Source organism: Pan troglodytes, chromosome 7 (assembly GCF_028858775.2).
Source record: "Pan troglodytes isolate AG18354 chromosome 7, NHGRI_mPanTro3-v2.0_pri, whole genome shotgun sequence".
NCBI classification, from domain to species: domain Eukaryota; kingdom Metazoa; phylum Chordata; class Mammalia; order Primates; family Hominidae; genus Pan; species Pan troglodytes.
In genome coordinates this window covers 37,160,046-37,172,851 of record NC_072405.2, presented here as the reverse complement: position 1 = coordinate 37,172,851, position 12,806 = coordinate 37,160,046, and the positions used below count along the sequence as shown (strand labels likewise).

At 40.8% G+C, this 12,806-nt stretch overlaps 1 protein-coding gene across 7 annotated transcripts in view; it reads left to right on the top strand.

Annotated features, from left to right (window-relative positions):
• INTS9 (integrator complex subunit 9) overlaps window positions 1–12,806 on the top strand; it is a 123,803-nt gene that overhangs the window by 77,304 nt on the left and 33,693 nt on the right. The gene's annotated exons all lie outside the window — the stretch shown is intronic.

The following is a 12,806-nucleotide window of genomic DNA, read 5'->3' as shown; positions in this document are numbered from 1 at the left end:
GGCCATTGGTTTAGATTGGGTGCCCAGGAAAGCCAATGGGAAGATCTCACTTGAACTGAGACCTGGAGAGATAAACCTTGTCGGCTGGGCCTGGTGGCTCATACCTGTAATCCCATCATTTTGGGAGGCCGAAATGGGATAACTGCTTGAGCCTAGGAGTTCAGGACCAGCCTGGGCAATATGGCAAAACTCTGTCTCTACAAAAAATACAAAAATTACCCGGGTGTGGTGGCACACGCTGTGGTCCCAGGAAGCTAAGGCAGAAGGATCGCTTGAGCCTGGGAAGCGGAGGTTGCAGTCAGCCGAGATTGCGCCACTGCACTCCAGTGTGGGTAATAGAGTGAGATTATGCCTCAAGAAAAAAAAAAAAAGGCCGGGTATGGTGGCTCATGCCTGTAATCCCAGCACTTTGGGAAGCCAAGGCGAGTGGATCACTTTAGGTCAGGAGTTCAAGACCAACCTGGCCAACATGGTGAAACCGCGTCTCTACTGAAAATACAAAAATTAGGTGTGATGGTGTGCACCTATAATCCCAGCTACTTGGGAGGCTGAGGCGGGAGAATCACTTGAACTCGGGAGACAGAGGTTGCAGTGAGCTGAGATCATGCGGCTGTACCCAGCCTGGGTGACAGAGTGAGACTCCATCTGAACAAAAAAAAAAAAAAGAGAGAGAAAGAAAAAAGAAAAACAGAGAAATTAGCCACGTAAAGCCGTGAGTGTTTGTATTACAAAGGGATGGCCAGTGAAGGGCCCCTAAAGTAAGAATAAGCTGGGCATGTTTGAAGGGCAGAGAAGGCTTTTGTGGTCACAGCATGGAGGTCAGCATTGAGGTCCAAGAGAGTGGCAGACACCATGTCATGTAGTGCTAGCAGGCTGTGAGGAGGAATTTTGGTTTTATTTTAATATGGAGAGGGAAACTATTGGAACGTTTTAAGTTATTCATTCCAGTCATATTTGGCAAGAAGCCTAGCACATATAAACATTGTTATGAATGTGATACTTACTCCTTTTTAGGTATTTGTAAATAATTTACTGTTCATTTCCTGAATGTTGGTTATTTCTATGTTTGTAATAGGGAGTGGGGGGACATTAGTTAGCTGTTGAATGGGTATATAGATACATTAGGTAACTTGTGGAAGTCCATATTACATTTGTTTATCTACATCTATTTACGGAGAGAGAGAGAGAGAGAGAGAGAGAGAGAAGGTCTTGTTCTGTCACCTGGACTGGAGTACAGTGGTGTAGTCATAGCTCACTGTAATCTCAAACTCCTGGGCTCAAGCAATCCTCCCAAGTAGCTAGGACTATAGCCACCACACCTGGCCTATTTATTTTTTAACATAACCTCAAATTTTTATTGTCTTCATAATAAAACCAAAAATGAAGCTAAGAACTGGATCACTTGGCCTTTTCTCCTTTTATCCCTTCCCAGTTAAAAATGCTTGTATCTCTTAGTAGCCAGCATTCTCCTAGATCTGCAGTTGGGCCCAACACTTAAGCTTTAGCACAATCTCGTTTGTAGTTTTAGCCTTTTTCCAGAAGATTGGCTTGGTCTGCCTACATAGCCACCCCTTCCTGCCATTAAGCCACTTTCCCTCGGCATACAGATCATCTTTTCCCTTCTTGTACCATATCACTCTGTGGGGTTGGTGCTAACCATGCTTCTTACACAAAGTCCAGTGGGTTTGAAGAACATTCACCATGTTAGAGCACTATCAGTAAAGAAAGAAAGAAATTATTCATTTTTTAATTACAAATAAAAATTGTATATATTTATGGTATGCATGATGTCTTGATATGTGCATGCATTATGGAATGGCTAAGTCAATAATTAACAGACCCCATTTTAATACAGGGAGAACCATGCTGTGCTCTAGTGTTGAACAATAGGCTGTCTGAGCTGCCATTCTGTATTATTTCTTTATACCTTATTTTATAGCCAAGTTTCATCTCAAGGTCTAGAGGGGACGTTGCTATTTTTTCCTGCATCTGGCGGAATTCTGGGTCCTTCCTGGTTATTGAAATCAAAAGCCTATCAATGTCACCATCATCTGCTTCATTGAATCAAAATTTTTTATTGGCAGCTTCTATCATTCCTGATATGTTCTTCCATAAAAGACAGAAAGATGACTTGGTTGCCAACTCTCACGATTTGTCCTGCTTAGTTCAAAGCCTTTACAGTACTATTGATGTAATTTCCAGTAAATTATTCTTACAAGGTCCATAAATTTAAAGGGAAAATAATGTCTTGAAAGTAATGAGCAACATACCTAAGTAATTAATTTTAATTTCTAGCTGGCAACCTGTGTTATACGTAAAAAAGAAAAAAATTAGATTTTTCTCTACCCACGTAATTGGATTCTGTATTGAATTGGCAGGGATGCAAAAAGTTTTGGTTTGAAAAACTTGATAGACTAATGCAGATGTTAGCAAACTGTGGCCTGGGCACTAAATGTAGCATGCCACCTATTTTGGCATATAATATTTTGTTTAAGTACAGCCACACCCACTTGTTTATGGAATGTTTATGGCTGAATATACACCATAGGCTGGACAAGGTGGCTCATGCCTGTAATCACAGCATTTTGGGAGGCCAAGGCAAGATGATTGCTTGAGCCCAGGACTTAGAGACCAGCCTGGGCAACATGGCAAGATCCTATCTCTACAAAAAGTTAAAAAAAAAAAAAAAAAGCCAGGTGCAGTGGCATGCGCCTGTGGTCCCAGCTACTCGGGAAGCTGAGGCATGAGGATTTCTTCAGCCTAGGAGGTTGAGGCTGCAGTGAGCCATGTTTGTGCCATTGTACTCTAGCCTGGGCAACAGAGCAAGACCCTGTCTCAAAAAAAAAAAAAAAGTTATAATGGCAGAATTCTACTTTAAACGTTAGAGCAAACTTTGCTAACCCCTGGTCTACTTGAGTACAATCTTTACTAACTAGGAAGAATATCACAGGCTGCTATAGAATTCTGATAAACATGGGGAAATAAGGCTTTGGATTAAGCCTGAGGCAGTAAGAATGGAGAAAAGAGTTAAAACATTGGCGGATCTTTAATGCAAGAAACATTTGTTGAATGCCCACTGTCTTCAGAAAAGAAAGAATAAAAGTTACAGATCTTATGTCTGCATGACATTGAGAATGGTGTTAATGGCCATTCCAGTTAACAAGGAAGAGTTGGCAGAGGGACATTTGTTGCAGAAGAGGATAGTAGGTTTCATGAATGTGAATTTGAGAGAACATTAGACAGATGTAAATATGGGGCTGGAACTGGGATGTGGAGGCAAGTCTGGAGACAAACTGGAGGGTTGTCACGTTTTAAAAATCTAACCGGGCACGGTGGCTCACACCTGTAATCCCAGCACTTTGGGAGACCAAGGCAGGCAGATCACAAGGTCAGGAGTTCAAGACCCCAACATGGTGAAACCCCGTCTCTACTAAAAATACAAAAATTAACCGGTGTGATGGTGTTCACCTGTAATCCCAAATACTCAGGAGGCTGAGGCAGGAGAATCGCTTGAACCCGGGAGGTGGAGGTTGCAGTGAGCCGAGATCGCACTATTACACTTCAGCCAGGGCAACAGAGAGAGACTCCGTCTCAAAAAAAAAAAAAAAAATCTAAATAAAGGGCTGAGGGCCAAAGACTGATCCATAGGGAACTTTTACCAACAGACAGTGGAAGAAAGAAAAATAGTCTTGTGTAAGAATGGATGGAGAGTTAAAGGAAAATTGAGGCCAAAGAGTGCAGCCTCCCAAAGGGAGAAGGAAGAGAACTAGCCTTTACTGAGCATGAGGTCTCAGTATTAATTTTTTAATTGATTTGATATTTAGCAACCATGCTAAATTCTCTTAATTCTAATAATCTATTGATATTATCTTGCAAAGAAGTAACAGTTTTCTCACCTCTCTTCTAACCTTTGTATCTTTTATTTTTCTTATCTTGTGACTGAGCCCTATAATACTACGTTACACAGCAATGATGATAGTGGACATCCTTGTCTTGTATAAGGCTGTAAAAGGAAAGCTTTTGTAGTTTCTTCGTTAAACATCACGCTTACTGCACCATATTTATTTGTCAAGTTAAGGAGTGTCTCCTTTATCCCCAACTTTCTGATTTTTTAAAAGTCAGATATAAGTGTTATACCTTATCAAATGCTTTTGAGCATATGAGATCAACTTTGATTTCTCTCCTTTGAGACCATTAATGTAGTGAACTGCAGTGTTAGCTTTTCTCACATTTAACCATCCAATATTCCTGGGATAAATCTTGCTTGATTACAATCTATTCTTTTTAAAATACTCTCCAGGAATGAGTTGGTGAATATTTTATTGAAGTTTATAATCTATAGTCATAGGTGAAAAATGGGCCCATACATTATTTTCTTGTACTACCTTTGTTTGTTGGACCATTAATGTAGTGAACTGCAGTGTTAGCTTTTCTCACATTTAACCATCCAATATTCCTGGGATAAATCTTGCTTGATTACAATCTATTCTTTTTAAAATACTCTCCAGGAATGAGTTGGTGAATATTTTATTGAAGTTTATAATCTATAGTCATAGGTGAAAAATGGGCCCATACATTATTTTCTTGTACTACCTTTGTTTGTTGGAAGCCAAGGTGTTACTAGTCTCATAAGGTGATTTGGGAGCCTTTCCCTCTTTCTAATGTCAGAAAAAAGTATATGAGGTAGAGATTATCTTTTCCTGAAAGTTTGGTCAAATGTTCCATAAAACTGTCTGGACCTGGATTACCATTATTGAACTATATTTTCTGGGCCAAAATTGTGCCACAATTTTGGCAGATATTTGTCCTTTTTGCTTAGGTTTTCAAAATCATAGGCATAGAGCTATTTATAATCCTCTTTTATTTGTTTAACCTTTTTGTGTAAGTCTGTTTTCATTCTAAATTTTATTTTCATCATCATCTTGATCAGACTTGCCAGAAGTTTGTCTGTATTATTGATTTTATTCAAAAAATAAGTTTTTGCTTTTAATCATTTTGGTTGTATTCTCATCCTTTGTTCTGCCCTTTATTTCCTTCCTTCCTTCTTTACTTTGGATTTACTCTGTTTAATACTTGCTAAGTGTATTTCAGTGTTTGCTTTTTGATAAATGTATTTAAAGCAACCGGTTTCTTAGTATAATTTTACTCTGTTACATTTTTGATACGCAGTGCTTTGTCATTCATCTCTAAGTATGTCATAATTTTCTCTATAATGTTCATGATTTAAATAACCAAAGGTTATTTTACAGTGTGATTGTTTGTTTCTAGTCCATCCAGTCTGATTAGACGTAGGATTAGAGGAAATGTTTTTAAGCATATGTTTCAGGATTCTAATCTTTTGCATTATAATAAACATATCCTGATGGACTGAAATTTGATTAGTCTTCCTTTGAAGCACAATCTATTTTTGTAAATGTTCTACGTGTCTTGGAAAAGAATGTGTATTCACTGTTGGGTAAAATATTTCTATGTATGAGTTTTTTGCATTATTCAAGTCTTATATCTTTGCTTAGCTACTGATTTCTGAAAAGGGTGTGTTAGTTGTTGATTTATCTATTTCTCACTGTAGTTTGCCAATTTTTACTTTTTTAATATTTCTAAGCTGTATACTCAGGAGTCCATATATTCATGATCATTATGTTTTATCAATCAGTTATTCTTTTTATCAGGATGCTTCGATGCTTTCTTTTTTTCTCTATAAAAACTGCATTAAAAGCCAAGAGGCTTTTTCCCATTTCATATGTGCCTGGTTTTTTTTGTTTTGTTTTGTTTTTTTGAGACAAGGTCTTGCTCTGTCGCTCAGGCTAGAGTACAGTGGTGCAATCTCAACTCACTGCAGCCTCTGCCTCCGCAGTTCAAGCAGTCCTCCCACCTCAGCCTCCCAAGTAGCTGGGACTACAGGCACATGTCACCGTGCCTGGCTAATTTTTGTATTTTTTGTAGAGACAGGATCTTCCTATATTGCCCAGGCTGGTCTCAAACTCCTGGGCTCAAGCGATTGGTCCACCTTTGGCCTCCCGAAGTGCTGGGATTACAGGCATGAGCCACCGTGCTTGGCCAGGATTTTTTTTTTTATCTAGTGTCTCTTGGTTGGTGAGCCTGTTTATGCTTCTTGTGATGACTATTGTAGTTTTGCCATCTTCTTTCATGTTTTTAGTTCATTCTTTTCCTAGTCCTTTCTTGCCTTCCTTTAGAAGTGTAAATTTCCTTCTGTATATGTGAAAATGCACATTTTATTTTTATTCTTTTGAGTTATTTCTTATTTATTTTTTCTGTGACTATCTTACTTATCAGTATCTGTATCTTTCCTCCCAAAGCCACACTGTCCTCGTCTCCCCTATCTTTCTCTCTTCCTTTGCACATCATACCCCATGATGACCATGGTGAAACCATCTAGAATTTTAGTTCTGGGTCATTTAGAACACACATAATACGGTGGTGAATATATTCCTTATTGCAACAACAGTGATCTTCGTTGAGATATATTGTAAGTTTTTCAACCTTACTTTCCATAAACAGGATCTCATAACATCCTGCTAGATTGACTTTTCTTCTTCCAGGAATGCTTGAGGAATGGGCATCTAGAGGGTCTTGAAGCGGTAAGCCTATGAGGCCTTGAATTATTAAGAATGTCTTTAATTTTTTCCTCACATTTAAATGATAGCTTGGATGGATTAAAAATCAAAGGCAAAAAACTTCGATAGGATAAAGCTTTGGAAATATGACTTCATTTTCCACTTGTATCGCTTGTTGTCATTAAGAACCCTGAAGCCATTTAGATTTGCGTTCCATTATATGGGATCTGCTTTTAGAATTTTCACTTTAATATTTGTAAGTTTTAAAATGATTTCTCTTCAATGTGTGTTTTTCCTGTGAATGTAGTATCTGTGAGATCTTCCAATTTCCTTTAACTTAAGTAAATTCTTAGTCATATTTTAAATTACTTACTCCTGGTTGATTTTCTTTTTCTTTTTATGGAATTTCTAGTATATAGATACTGACACTTCTGTGTATTGCATGTCTTTTTTCTTGTGTATTTCCCGTCTACTTCATGAAGCCTCCTGGAAAAAATCTTCCAGCCCCTGAATTCATTCTCAGCCGTATTCATGCTGCTCCTCAGCCTATGTATTGAACTCTTCATTTCCACAACTATACTTTTGTTCACAGTATTTCTAGGTGTTTCTCTTTATACCTGCTCATTTTAATCGCCCTCTGTGTATTTTTGGGACATTTTAATACATATATTCCTACTCTCTGGTTCACTAATTCTCCCTGTGGGGATAGATTTTAGCTCACCATGTTTAGTAGATGCTGCCTTCCTTGGTGGTCTTGTTTGATTCCCTGTGAGCTCTTCTTGCTTGACCCTCAGGGACTCTCCTCTCATACCACTGCTTCAGGCATTGTTTCTCCTGAGTGTCTCCCTGACTTGTCACCACTTCGCCCTTGTGGTGTGAGGGAACAATTAAGGAGTGGCTTGGTGTTCTGCGAACCTTCATCCCACTGTTCTGGCATTTCCTTCCTCATGCAGGAGGAGGGGGGGGTATTGAACCTTCCACAATCTGCCAACTGTAATACGGAGGAAAGAAAAAAGGACAAAGGGTTTTTACCCAGCCTCTCCTCCACCCGCAGTAGGGGCGATTGCCTGCCATTTTGTCCTCATTCCAAGACCCCTAGTTTCCCCAGGAATTTATTCCAGTTTTGATTTAGTTTCTCAAATTTGTCAGCTGCCCTTGCTTCTGAGCGTCTCTGTCCTCTCAGTTTAGATTCTGGGAGTGTGGCAGAGCATATTGGCTCATGCCTGTAATCCCAACACCTTGGGAGGCCAAGGTGGGAGGATTGCTTGAGCTCAGGAGTGTTCAAGACCAGCTTGGACAATATAGTGGGACCCCGTCTCTACAAAAAATCAAGAAAGAAGCTGGGCGGGGTGGCACATACCTGTTGTCCCAGCTACTCGGGATGCTGAGGTGGGAGGATCGCTTGAGTTAGGGAGGTTGAGGCTGCAGTGAGCTGTGACTGCACCAATGTGCTCCAGCCTGGGCAACAAAGTGAGACCCTGTTTCAAAATAAATAAATAAAAATAAAAATAGATTCTGGGAGCATGCCAGCAGCTCATGCCCATGTGTGGTCTTGTCAGGAGTTATAATAGATGTCTTATTTTGAAATAATATTATTTTCTTCTATTTCTGATTAGAAAATTTTAATTTGTATTTATTGTAATAATTTTGGAAAATACAAAAATCTCAGAGAAAAGATAAAAACTATATGAATCCTGACATTAAGAGCTATTTGCAGCCTGCTTTTCTACTCTTTCTGATGAACTGTGTAGTGAACTTTACTTAGGTCATCATGGGTTCTACCACATGACATATGATATCTGTTTGGTGGTCTGTCACATGGATATACCATGAAATGTTTAACTCTTCCACTGTTGGACATTTAAATGGCTTAAAACTTTTTTCCTTAAAAAAACTTATTTCAAACAGTTGTACAGTCTGCCCAGAAAAAGGGCCCAGGACACAGTTTAAAAATGGTAATACTAATAGAACAAAACAAGCAGCACCTGTTGGAAAGATCCCATAAATGTATTGGCAATAACTAGCAAGCACTTTTGATTATTGAAGCCGCAGCCTTTCTGGCCCTGGCTAATCAAATGAATGGATTTGCTTGTGACTGCGAACCTGTATTTGAATACTACATTTTGTATTATGTTGGTTTGAAAAGTCAACTTAATAGTCATATTATTTCAATAGCTTCTTGGCTACTCTGCCTGACTTCAGGGGTAGACTTGAATTTGAGATGTGAAATTCCCCAGCATAATATAGCAAAAGCTGCATATACCTAGACGTTAGGGCTTAGTTTTATTATTTACTTACTTTATTTATTTATTTTTGAGACAGTCTCACTCTGTTGCCCAGGTTGGAGTGCAGTGGCATGATCGTGACTCACTGCAACCTCAAACTCTGTGGGCTCAGATGATCCTCCCACCTCAGCCTCCCAAATAGCTGGGACTACAGTGCACCAGCACATCTGGCTAATTTTTTTTTTTTTTTTTTTTTTTTTTTTTTTTTTTTTTTTTTTTTTTTTTTGGTAGAAACGGGGTTTTACCATGTTGCCCAGGCTGGTCTCGAACTCCTGGGCTCAAGCGATTCACCCATCTCAGCCTCCCAAAGTGGTGGGATTACAGGCATGAGCTAGGCCTGGTTAGTTTTAGAAGCTTATCTATAATAGAATGTGACACTGATGTCCTTACCAGGCTAAGATTTGAAGTATGGAAAATTGTAGGGCGTGGTAGAATATTTTGTTGTTACTCTTGGCAGTATGTTTTCATTTGTGTTTAGGTTTAGTTTGTTTATTGTTTTGATCTTTTCTCATCTTTCTGACCACAAAAGAAACCTGGAAAGGTATCCATCCTACGCCTTTAGCTCTTACCTGAAGGCCTTGAAGACTCTCCAGCACCAACACCTTGGTCTCTGTTCTGGAATAAATTTGGAAAACCAAGCACAGCCAGTCAATGGGCTGTTTCCTTCCCATATAACTTTTGGCCTTGAAGCTAAGACACGTGGTTCTCTGGTTTCTGAGGTTCCTTGGGTCTATGAGGGAGAAGGAGAGGAGAGATTATTTGAAAGCAAGGATTCCACAGGGGGATGTCTGCCTTCGAGCAGTGGTTCTTAACATTTTGTGGGTCATTAACCAAAAGCCTGATAGTAAGAATCGGAGAGAACTACTCCAAAAAAAGTAATAAAACATTTATGCACATTGACACAGACTTCGCTTTTTATTTCTGGGGACCCTGAGTTTATGGAGTCCTCAGAAGCCCATTGTTATTTATCAGGTTAAGAATCTCTGGCTTAGAATTTTGGAAAGAATTTGTTTAAGAAATGAAATAAAAGAAAATGAATTGGCATTTTCCACCCAGTCATTCCCTGAGCTTATGTTGTTTTATTCTTCACTGTGGGAATTCCTTCTTTTTTTTTTTTTTTTTTTTTTTTTTGAGACGGAGTCTCGCTATCGCCCAGGCTGGAGTGCAGTGGCGCGATCTCGGCTCACTGCAGGCTCCGCCCCCTGGGGTTCACGCCATTCTCCTGCCTCAGCCTCCCAAGTAGCTGGGACTACAGGCGCCCGCCACCTCTCCAGGCTAATTTTTTGTATTTTTAGTAGAGACGGGGTTTCACCGTGTTAGCCAGGGTGGTCTCGATCTCCTGACCTCGTGATCCGCCCGCCTCGGCCTCCCAAAGTGCTGGGATTACAGGCGTGAGCCACCGCGCCCGGCCAGGAATTCCTTCTTATCCATGGGATTGGAAGGCGGTGGTTGGCCTATGAGAATGTCTCCTAGAGCTGGCACAATTCCCACACCTGTACTTCCTGATCCTTTTCCCTTTGAAGGTCAGGGGAGTGCTCCTATTGGCTCATTTTCTTGAGGTCTTAAAGACTCTGGCACTGGTTGGGCCTGGTGCCTCCCGCCTGTAATCCCAGCACTTTGGGAGGTCGAGGCAGGAGGATTGCTTGAGCCCAGGAGTTTGAGACCAGGCTGGGCAACATGGTAAAACTCCATCTGTACAAAAAATACAAAAATTAGCTGGCCATGGTGGCACACACCTGTGGTCCCAGCTACTTGGGAAGCTGAGGTGGGAGTCTTACTTTAGCCCAAGGAGGTTGAGGCTGCAGTGAGCTGAGATCACGCCACTGCACTCCAGTCTGAGCAACAGGGCAAGATTCTGTCTCAAAAATAAATAAATAAGTAAATAAAGACTGGCAGTAATGTAGTTGCTTAAATCTAAAGAAAATATCTTAAATTTGGATTTCTTGTATCAAGGTTTTTGTTTTGGGGGTTTTTTTTGTTTTTTTGTTTGTTTGTTTTGAGACAGAGTCTTACTCTGTCACTCAGACTGGAGGGCAAGGGCATGATCTTAGTTCGCTGCAGCTTCTGCCTCCTGGGCTTAAGAGTTCCTCCCATCTCAGCCTCCTGAGTAGCTAGAGGTATAGGCGCACACCACCATGCCAGGCTAATTTTTTTGTATTTTTTGTAGAGATGGGGTTTTGCCATGTTGCCGAGGCTGGTTTCAAACTCCTGGGCTCAAGCGATCCACCTGCCTTGGCCTCCCAAAGTTCTGGGATTATAGGCGTGAGCCACCGTGCCCAGCTGAATCAAATTTTTAAGAACTAAGGCAGTTGCTATGTAGGTTTGTTTTGTTTTTTTGTAATGTTTTCTTCCCCCTGAATTTCCCCAAATGTTTTGCTGTTTCTGCAGTACTATGCTCTGATCTGGAAGCTCTGCAGTAAAAGTTAAACCTAATATATTTGGGGGCTAGGGTGGCAGGTAAGCTGAGCTACTAATAGTCCATGGATCAGTTGGAGGTTGGTCCCATGAAGCAAGGAGGGGGAGACCAGACGATTTACTGGCCCTCCACCTGTTTCTTTCCATGCTTGCTATCTTGTTTGTCTTATCTGGCTGTACAGCTTCTCTCTGCAGAATATTTCCTTCTCTCAGAAGTAACGTATACCATTTATGTGCATTTGTTTAGTTGTTCATTCATTACCTCATGTAGTTACTGATATTTCCTAAACCCCTACTTTGGGGGAACAGAGTTAACTAGGCTATAGGAGAAACATGAAATTTACAGATGTTATAATAGGGGGAGAAGATGTGTACATGCAGAACTTTTCTCCAGGGTGCAGGTGATCCGTCAAGTGGATCTGCTGCTTCCATCTCCTCACCTGCCATGACATTATAATTTGTTTCTCTCTGTCTGGACTGCTATAGGGGCCTTAAAAATGTTCTCTGTCTGTTTGCTCTCACCCACCTCCTTTAGTGAAATCTCCTGTAATTGCTGTTACCAGAATGTCATTTGCTGCTTCAGACTGTTGGCTCCTCACTGCCTGCTCTGTCAGTGGGCATGATCCTGACCTTTTTGGCCCTTTACCAGTTGCACTCTGTTTACTCAACTCCTTTCTCTGGCCCAAAGAACACTCTCCATCCTGGCCAAGTAGATTCATTTGGCATATGCATGCTGCCTTGCCCTGCCCATGCCCTCCCGCCTCCTGCAGTCAGCATGCTTCCCCTCACCTTCCTGACTCCCACTGCACTCTCCCAGTGTGAAATTCTGACGTTTCCTACCAGACCATGTTCTTTTTATATATTCATCTGTTCAGCAAATGTTTGTTTAGTAAATGCTGTATGCCAAGCATTTTGCTAGGCAACAGGGAAACAAAGTTCTTGCCTTCACGGAGCTTCAGAGTCCTGTGGGGGACACAGACAAGTAAATAGTACTTTCAGTTTGGAGTGATCAGTGCTGAGATAGGAAGTATTAGATGCCCCAGGGCACATGTTAAAGGGACAACTTGGTATAGGGGAAGGGAGAGATGTCCGGGAGATGTTCCAAAGGCAGTGAGTGACCCAGGCTGTTGAAATTGAGTATTAAGTTCCTTAGCCAAGGAGTGAAAGAAAACTGGAGCAAAACATCATCTGCCAAAAAGCCATGTATTACTGACCTCAGCACACCAATGTGGCTGAGTGAGGCCCGAGTGGGGTGTTGCTGGCTAGGGGTCCCCAGCTTGCAAAGTGACCAAAAAGAAGAATCACTTGTTTGTGACTTTCAACTTTGTAAGGTATTTTAAGTTGGTACTTGGACAAGATGGCTTTTTCTTTGTGTGTGTATTTGAACAAAATGTTCCCATTTGCAGCACTCAGTGAGTGGTCATTGACACCAGTAATCTATACATTTGCCCTTTAGTGGTGAAATGGAGTTGTTTGAGGTGTCAGCTTGGTTTGGAGTGTCACTAAAAGCCTTTTAAGCCTGCTTCATCAC